This window comes from Psammomys obesus, unplaced genomic scaffold (assembly GCF_907164565.1).
Source record: "Psammomys obesus unplaced genomic scaffold, mPsaObe1.curated_primary_1811, whole genome shotgun sequence".
NCBI classification, from domain to species: domain Eukaryota; kingdom Metazoa; phylum Chordata; class Mammalia; order Rodentia; family Muridae; genus Psammomys; species Psammomys obesus.
Genome location: NW_026596073.1, coordinates 8,614,849 through 8,625,132, shown reverse-complemented (window position 1 = coordinate 8,625,132; position 10,284 = coordinate 8,614,849).

Below are 10,284 nucleotides of genomic sequence, written 5' to 3'. Positions count from 1 at the left end.
AAAATATTATTTATTACAGTTTATTCACTTTGTATCCCAGCTGTAGCTCCCTCCCTTCCCTCTTCCCAACCCCACCCTCTCCCTCATTGACTCCCATGCCCCTCCCCCAGTCCACTGCCAGAGGCTGTCCTCCTCCCCTTCCCTCTGACCCTAGCTTATCAGGTCTCATCAAGGTGGCTGCATTGGCTTCCTCTGTGGTCTGATAAGGCTGTTCCTCCCAGGAGGAGGTGAAGATGATTTGTGTAGATAACTTCCTTTGTAAGAAGCTAACAGATTTTTTAATTAAGCATAAAATAATAGAATATTTCCTTTTATTCCTTAAATACATTTCTTATGTTTTATTAGAAACTCTTTAAAATATATTTTGATTGTGTCCTTCCACCTCCCTCCTACCCAATTTTATGTTTTCTGTTTCTTTCTTTCTTTCTTTCTTTCTTTCTTTCTTTCTTTCTTTCTTTCTTTCTTTCTTCCTTCCTTCCTTCCTTCCTTCCTTCCTTCCTTCCTTCCTTTCTTTCTTTCTTTCTTTCTTTCTTTCTTTCTTTCTTTCTTTCTTTCTTTCACTGTCTGTCACTTTCAACAATTAACAAAAACAAAAATGAAAATCAAATCAAACCAAAAATAACAAAACAAAAATTTAAACAAAAACTGACAATGTTATATAAGCAGCTGACCTTAATGATGGCAATATTCAATATTTATTACACAGGCACACTCAGCAGATGTTCTCCTTCTCCTTATATTAATGTCCCTGAGCTTTATACAGGCAGTTCACATTTCATTTCCTACTTTACAAATGAGAAAATTGAATCATAGAGGGGATAAGTAATTTTCTCATGTTGGAAACTGCTGATAAATGATGGTCTAAGCGTGGATCTCAAAAGCATGGTTTAAAAACCTGCACTAAGCTGTGTCATTTCACTGTTTCTCATTGGTTTGGTCCTGGTACAGGTTGGTTCATATGATAGACAATAAGTACAAGTAATTTAATTTTTATGGAATTTTCTTAGCAGTGAAGGTACAGGGAGATGATAAGACTTTTTTGTTTTCCTGGTGTCCTCCCATCTTTCTGAGAAAGAGAGTATCTAAAGAATTAATGATAGAATAATTCATGTTAATTATCCATCATTCGGCTTACTCTATGTAAGTGGTCTATTAATGATCTGCTAGCCTTGTGAACTGGGATGGCTGGGATTTTTACATTTCTGTCTTTTCTTGACTATAAAAGCACTAGTCACCGAAACCCAGAATTCTGTGTTTCAAGTCTTCCATAAAACTTATATTGTGAACTGAGCCTGAGGTTGTATGATAATTGTGTAATCAAGGGCAGGTGTTTTTCATCATTCTATACCATAGGAATAATAAACCTATACATACTGAATGCAAAGGCAAAATAATTCACTTTGAAATTAACCATAAAAGCAAACATGGTTATCCAGATAAACCATAAACAGAGGCCACTTCTTTGTTACTAATCCTGTGTCCAACTGGTCATCCTCTTACTAATGTGCAGTTTCCTTTTCCCCTTCTCCAAAGATAAACCATTTCTCCAAGCTCCCATGTTAGAACCAACACAGATCAGTAGATTAATGATATTCTAAAAGCATCCATACATTTTTTTTAATTTTTTATTAATTACACTTTATTCATTTTTAAAATAGAAAATAAGTAGGTAGTACAACTTAATGATGTATTAAAGAGAGAAAACCTAAAATGAAAAGATTATCCCAGTCCCCAACATCTTCCTGAGAATAAGCTAATCACATGGTATTTTATTTTATCTTTTTCCGCCCTAATGTTTTTATTAATTATTTGTGAATTTCACATCATACACCCTGATCATACTCACTTTCCAGTCCTCACAGGTCCTCCCAACCCTTGTGACCCTCCCACCCACCAAAACAAAACAAAACAAAACAAGTCCAATTTGTGTTGTATATATACTCATTGAAGCATGATCAAATTCTTGGTGGACAGCCCCTTTAAGAAAATGGATTCCTTCCCCACCAGATTTATCCATGGCTGGAATAATTACATGAGGAATACAAAGAAAGTAAAACTAAGAAACCTATATCTCATTGCTATGAAGATAGAAGAAGCAATGTGCTGAAGATTGTAGGTGTTCTACAAAAACAAGACAGGTAGACATAGACTGCAGAACGCCATGTATAAAAAGATAAGATTTGGGGAGTAGATAAAGTCCTCAGTGAATGTGTATTGTTGACATGAGCAGGAGCCTGTCAAGCACCAAGGTACCTCAGACCCATAGGAATGGCAAAGCCTTGCCTAGGTCAGGCTCAGGGGAAGGAAAGCCTTTCCCCTGGCCAGATCATGGATACTGATTATGTGCACAGAAAGTATCATCCAGTGCTTCCTCCTCCAGAATGACTGCAGTGGGAGACAGTAACCCTCTACAGAGAGATCAGCTAACCTCCCCAGTCATCAGTATCTAGTGAAAGTGTTGAGTTTTAGAGCTGTTAATAGGTCTCCATTAGATCATAGGCCCACCAGCTCTGCTGTATGTCCTCGGCCTTTATTCTGCTACATCCAAGTCAGGCCAATCTCAAAGCAGTGCAATTCTGTTCATAACCAGCATTATAAATTCAGCTAGCAAGTCCCTCACATCCCTATGTGGGAAGGGCTGACTTTTCTTTTAAATGGGTCCTGCAGGTAGGCAACAATTTCCTTCTCACTACCTGGTCAGTCTCGCATGGAGACTCCTGGAGGCTGAAGCTATGTGTGGCAAGCTGCTTCACTCCCCAGATATTAAACATTCTTTCTCAAGGCAGGCCTTTCCTTCACCCTTACAAACAAGCTAATCACAGACTGTGCAGTTAATGCCTAAGCAAAGAAGAATAGCTAAGTTCTCCCTTGCATTATGGGTAAGATGATAGCTGATTCAACTGGGTGTACATGTTTCCTGCTTTTGGACAGTTAACACCTTTCTGTGCAGGAATAAAATTGTCTAGACAAGACTTCTTAATTTGAGTAAATGTCTCTCGATGTGCAGACCCCAATCCTGTCTCAAACCCCTGTGACCTCAGGATACTGGATTCTCTGAATAATCCAAGGCTTGTAGATATTTCTATTTTATACATGTGGCACTTGAAGAAGAGACTCACCTGAGCCACCTGGGGTCTGGCCTTCTTCCCCACAGATAATAAATTGGTATTGGAAGCCTGTTGAAGTTTTGGTAATTTATTATGGCAGTAAAAAAAGTGCTACTACACAAGTCACTGTTCCCACTTCTTCATTTGTCATGCAAAATGACGGCTCAGGTGTCAGCTGCATATTAATGGAATTAATTAATGTCTATTGGCCCCAAGGGGCACATAAAACAAAGAGAATTCTGAGCCCATGGCTAACTGGAAGACTAAGATAATGCTTATTCAATAGCAGGTTTTCTCTCTGTGTATTGATTCTTTAGTGTTATTTCCATGTATGAGGGAGAGGGGACTCATTTTTAAGAAGACCGCTCAAGTGTGTGGAGGGAGATGACGAAGAAAAAACTTGTGTTCAGAATATTGTGTAGGAAAATAAATATTTCAATAAGAAGACCATATGATACATTTAATACATGCATTCTTTTCTAATTTCCTCATTTAGTTTTTTTCAGTAGATAAGAATTTTCTTTTCTAGATGATAAAGGTTTCAGGAGATCCCACACAACAAGTATTATAATCACATTCCTTGAGACTCCTAGTCTTTTAGGTTCTAGTGAAAGTGCGAAGATGGTGAGGGTTTTCACTTACAAAACATTAGGAAGCTGAGGTGAAGATGAAGTAGCTTCAGCCTCTTTCCCACCTGGGTACATAATCCTTCTAGTATTTTCATAAGGAAGTAATCTCATGCAAGTGTCCTTAACCAGATTTCTTACTGTCAATTGAAAATTCAGAACAAGAGAACAACTGCCTAATTTCTACAGGGTATTTGTTATGTTATTAAAGTTTCCGTAATTCAAAAGCCATGCCCTAATCTCATATGCAGTGAAATTTTTTTTTATATAGTTCCATGAAATATCTATGATACAAGAATGTTGAGTGGGTTGAATTACGTGTCCCACACCTCCACCCTCAGTTTCAATTATTCCATGTGTCTGAGACACAGTTATTTTTACGTTTACACTCTAATACTTACTGATGTTAGACCACTGGCTTATTGTTCTATTATAACATTTAGAAGCAAAAAAAATCATGCAAATCCTGGATCGCCTCCTAAAGCATATGTAGTTGGAAGTAAAAGTCAAGATTCCACATTAAAACAACAGAATACTACTCAGAAATTAAAAACAAGGAAATCATGACATTTGCAGGCAAATGGTGGGAAATAGAAAAGATCATCGTGAGTGAGGTATTCCAGAAGCAGAACGACACACATGGTAAATACTCACTCATAAGTGGATATTAGACATATAATATAGGATAATCATACTATACCTAAAGAAGCTAATCAAGAAATAGGAACCTGGGTAAGATGCTCAATCTTTATTCAGAAAGGCAAATGGGATAGACATTGGAAGAAGGTAAAAACAAGGAACAAGAGAGGAGCCTACCACAGAGGGCCTCTGAAAGACTCTACCCAGCAGGGTGTTAAAGCAGATGCTAAGACTCATAGCCAAACTTTGGGCAGAATGCTGAAAATCTTATGAAAGAAAGTGGAGATTAAAAAGACCTGGAAGGGTCTGGAGCTCCACAAGGAGAACAACAGAACCAAAAAATTTTGGGCCCAGGGGTCTTTTGTGAGATTGATACTCCAACCAAGTACCATTCATGGTGATAACCTAGAACCCCTACACAGATGTAGCCTGTGGCAACTCAGTTTCCAAATGGGATAGCTAGTAAGTGGAACAGGAACTGTCTTTGACATGAATTCAGTGGCTGGCTCTTTGATCAGCGTCCCCTGATGGGGGGGGGAGGGGCAGCCTTACTAGACCACAGAGGAAGAATATGAAAGACAGTCCTGATGAAACTCGATAGGCTAGGGTCAGATGGAAGGGGAGAACGCCCTCCCCTATCAGTGGAATGGGGAAGGGGCATGGGAGGAGATGAAAGAAGGAGGGAAGGTAGGATTGGGAGGGGACGAGGGTGGGGTCTACAGTTGGGATACAAAGTGAATAAATTGTAATAAATAAAAAATTATATTAAAAAAGGAAAAAAATTAACAGAATAAAATGTCAAGAAAGGGAATGAAGAAAGGAAGGCTAGAAACAGGCTAGACAACAGGCACAGGGCAATAGGAAGCAAAGTGTCTAGTGATCCTGAGCAGCAGGACAATTCTGATTGGCCAAAATCAGTTTGATTTTTCAAACTCTCAAGCACAGTGTACTTGAATGTTCTCAACACAGAGAAATGGCATGTGTTTGGGATGGTAAATAAATCAGTTACTCTAATTTTATTGTTAAACATTGTTTACAGATGCCAAAACACTTCACCGTACTCCACAAATATAAATAATTACTATATTTAAGTAGTATCATATGAAAGAAGGGGAGTTAGTATGATATGGAAAGAATAGGAGCCCTACAAGGACCAAATATATCCAGGCACAGGGTCTTTTCTGAGACTGACACTCAACCAAGGACCATCTATGGATATAACCTAGAACTTCTGCTTGGATGTGGCCCGTAGTAGCTCAGTAACCAAGTAGTTTTCCAAAGCAAGGGGAACAAGGACTATTTCTAACAGGATCTCAAGGGCAGGCTCTTTGACCTCCCCCCCCCCCAGGGGAGGAACAGTCCTGTTAGGCCACAGAGGAGGACTTTGTAGCCAGCCCTGAAGATACCTGATAAAACAGGGTCAGATGAAAGGGGAGGAGGTCCTCCCCTATCAGTGGACTTGGAAAGGGGCAGGTAGGAGACCAGGGAAGGAGTGTGGGGTTGGGGAGGGAATGAGGGAGCGGGATACAGCTGGGACACAGAGTTAACAATAAGAAAAATAAAAGTAATAAATAAATAAATAAATAAATAAATAAATAAATAAATAAATAAATAAATAAATAGAATCAGTTTAAAAAATTTAAAATACTGTGATAAAAGCACTTCACTGTCTTATGGGAAGTCTTACTCTGAACCTAGCTTACACAAAGAGAATCTGATTGGAAGGACTAAGAAAGCTGAACTCAATGGCGGACTCTTTGACCTCCCCCCAACCTCCCCAGGGAGGAACAGCCCTGCTAGGCCACTGAGGAGGACTTTGCAGCCAGTCCTGAAGATACCTGATAAATCAGGGTCAGATGAAAGGAGAGGAGGTCCTCCCCTATCAGTGAACTTGGAAAGGGGCAGGGAGGAGATGATGGTGGGAGGGTGGGATTGGGAGAGAGAGAGGGAGCGGGATACAGCAGGGATTCAAAGTTAACAAACTGTAACTAATATTAAAAAAAAAATAAAAATTAAAAAAAAAGAAAGCTTGTCACTTAGCTGAGCCTAGGCCTCCCTGGACTATGTGGCCCCACATACATCATCTGTCTCTTTCTTGCACTCTCCAAGTTGCACAGCTGCACACTGACGCAGAGTAGTTGGACTGAACAATACATAACGCCTTAACACACTCCAGTTAAATGAAATATCATTTGGCTTTGGAAACCCACATTTTCTTTGTCTTATATTTACTTCCAAACTCAGAACTGCTTCGGATAGCCACACTTTAAGTGGTGGTCAGTTACCTTCTTTCTTTGTACACTGAGGACATTTTCCCTTGGTTTTGGCTCTCCTTTTTGGCTCTCCTGACCCTGATCTCTAAGACTGTAGTTCTTATTTTGACTTTTGTCTTGGCACAGTAGGATTATTTTGGCCTTCTATGCTACAAACCAAAGCATACTTTAAAAAAAATTAATATTAGTTACAGTTTATTAACTTTGTATCCCAGCTATATCTCCCTCCCTCATTCCTTCCCAATCCCACCCTTCCTCCCTCATCAACTCCTTATCCCTTTCCAAGTCCACTGATAGGGGAGGACCTCCTCCCCTTTCATCTGACCCTGGTTTATCAAGTATCTTCAGGACTGGCTGCAAAGTCCTCCTCTTTGGCCTAGCAGGGCTGTTCCTCCCTCGGGGGTTGCAGGGGAGGAGGTCAAAGAGCTAGCCATTGAGTTCATGTCAGAAATAGTCCCTGTTCCCCTACTAGGGTACCCACTTGGATACTGAGATACCATGGGCTACAACCTTTAGAGAAGAAGAAAGAATTAAGCCTGCTTTTAAGTGACCTAAATAAAAAGATCAAAGATCATTTTGGTGTGCATTCAAATCAGAAGCAAAAGCAGATTCGATGTGATTTTCTATGTGGCCATGGATACAGCCGCATACAATATAGGCCAAATTTGACCTTTTTTTTTGAATAAATTTCTTGAACTAACTAAAACATATCATAACATTAAAAATTTCTCAGTCCTAGAGCCAAATCTTAGACACATCTCGGGTCTTTTGAAAGAGTTGGGAGGAAGAATAAAGGATCCTTAAGGGGACAAGAACTCCATAAGAAGACCAACAGGCCCATGGGGGTTTACAGAGACTTAAGCACCAACCAAAGAGCATGCACAGATTCAACCTAGACCCCCTACACATGTATGGCTGATGGGCATCTTGATCTTTATGTGGGTTCCCTAGCAATCAGAGCAAGAGCTGACAATGTTCCCCACAAGAACCATAGACTAATAAATATCCCAGAACAGGACACGAGATACCTCCTTTCCCGTAGCTGGCCAGGTCAGTTCACGTGACTCCCAATGAAATATAGAATATCAATGTAATCTTTGCCTTTCAGAGGTTTAGGGCTGGATCACATTGTAAAATACACCACATGTTTAGGGTACAAAACTTGAGTGATTTCAGGTCAATCTAACCTGAAATCTTCTTTGCTACAGTCTAGATTCTGTAGTCCCAGAAAACAATTTGTCAGCTGCCAAGGGACAGAAGCAATTAAACAGTTCAGCCTAGCTGTAACATCTCTAAATGATGATGGTGGCAGGCACAGAAAGAGATAAAGAAGCAATTAATGGTACTCACATTTTGGTGGTAACCAAGACCTCTCTATTTGGACCCACATCAACAGAGGTAAGATCATGCCCAGGATTGAAAACCTTGCTTTTCAAAACCCTTTTCTAAGGTCATGACCTTAGGAAAGAATTGAGTACCATCAGCTTTACTAGACCAGGGTAATTCCTTACAACATTCTAAATCTTGTAACCCGATAAATATAGCTGCTGCCCCTTATCAAAGCAGCCTCTATTTAGAGTAAATGTAGAATATCACAGAACACCAATTGGGACACAAAGGAGAGGTTAATAGGTTCTAGGAAGCCCAGACCAAACGGACACATTTATGTCACAGGTCTTGCATATGTGACTCAGGCAACATCAGAGAAGAGGGATTGGAAAGATTGGAAGAGCCAAAATAACAGAAAGACTGAGGTGAGACACTCTTTCCTAGAAATGGCTGCACAAAGAAGACCAATAGCAATGAACATGTTAATGTGTATGGGGGGGGGGATTTTGTATGGTCCCACTCCTAGACAAAGAACTATAGGCAACCAGTGACAGATGGGAGAGGGAGAATTAGTCTGTCCTTGGGGTGAGCCCACTTTTGTTTGTCCAATGCATTGTGGTTAGCTCATACCAACATATACCAACACACAACAGAAGCTCAGCATTTTGTATTTACAAATGTTTATGCACAAACATGTTTATATATACATATATGCATATGGTATAACAAATAATCAAAGAAAGAGGTCATAAATTTGATAGAGTGAGGGTTTGAGGGTCAGTAGCTGGGAAGTTGGAGGGAGGAGGGAAAGTGATATAATTCTAATTGAATTCAAAACTTACTTCTAAGAAACAAAAAAAAATAACATATTATGTAGTTTGCAAAGTTACTACTTTTAAATATCAGTGAAGTAGAAATAAATTTTAAGTTTCAGTAGTTCTTTGAATATAATATAATTATATTTTCAAAATAGGAAGAATGCAGTAAAACTTGATTTGCTAATATGAAATAATTTCTAAAATAGATTAGATTAATGGCTTCTACTATTTTTAAATATATTTAGTACAATCACATCAACACAAATGAAATCAATAATGCATGAATATGTTATTTTGTACCTAGAAATATTTTTAAGAACAAAAGATTGCTTATAATGCTTACCTGCAAAGACTGAAACTCCTGATCGTTTGTATGGATTAGAAAATGCATTTGAAACTTTCCAGTGTTTTACTACATTTTTCAGTTGCTCACATATACCTAAAGAATATACTTAAAGACAAAACAAGTTCATTCGACCGAAAAGACAGATGCACTTAGCCACCTGGTCTCATCATGCGGGTAAAACCATGGACTCTGCAGCGGTCCTGCGCGCTCTCTGCAGCTGCCTGACTCCCCTCAGTTAATGGGATCACTAGATTACGACCTGACAGGGTCTCATTAATATGCGCAAAGAAGACCATTCGGCATTCCCACATCACCCATCAGTGTCTGATGACCAGCCACTCAGGGCAACGCAGCTCCAAATTAGTGTGCGTCCCTTCATCCATTTATCAGTTCTTTCACCTTCTTAACTTCACGTCAGAAGCAGCAACGAAATCATGAGAACAAGCTAATGGAAACATCATCATGATAGTGATGGATTGTGCAAAGAGGTTTTCTGGAGCATTAATATTGGGAAAAAGAATTTCGTTATTGAAGGAATTGATAGTAGCTCCTGCCAGGACTAGGACAAAGGCTTAGTCTTTCTACCCAAAATTTTACTGTTTAAAAAAAAAAAAAATCTTTATTTCTTAGAAATACTAGCCCTCTAGGAATAAGAGATGTTTATTAAATAATAACAATTCTGTAGATTGATTTAATAAAAGTATTTAAGTGTAGTAGATGGCCTGGTACATCTATCTCCTTGTCTACTTTTTGTACACAAAAAATATGTACTCGCGGGCAAAATTTTATTTTACAAAAGAATTTTTTCCAGGTATGAATTCATTTATTTGTAACTTTTTAAAAATTTTTATTTATTTTATTCGCTTTACGTCCGGATCAAAGCATCCTCCTCCCTCTCCTCTCAGTCTAACCCTCCCGCCCTCTGTCCTCTTCCCTTGTTTCTCTTGTTTCCCTTCTCCTCAGCAAAGGGAAGCCCCCACCACCACCAACCTGCCCATCAGGACTAAACACATCCCCTTCCACCGAGGCCAGACAAAGCAGCCCAGCTAGGAAGTAATCGAAAAGCAGGCAACAGAGTACGTCAGATTAACTCTCATTAACACACACACACACACACACACACACACACACACACACACACACACA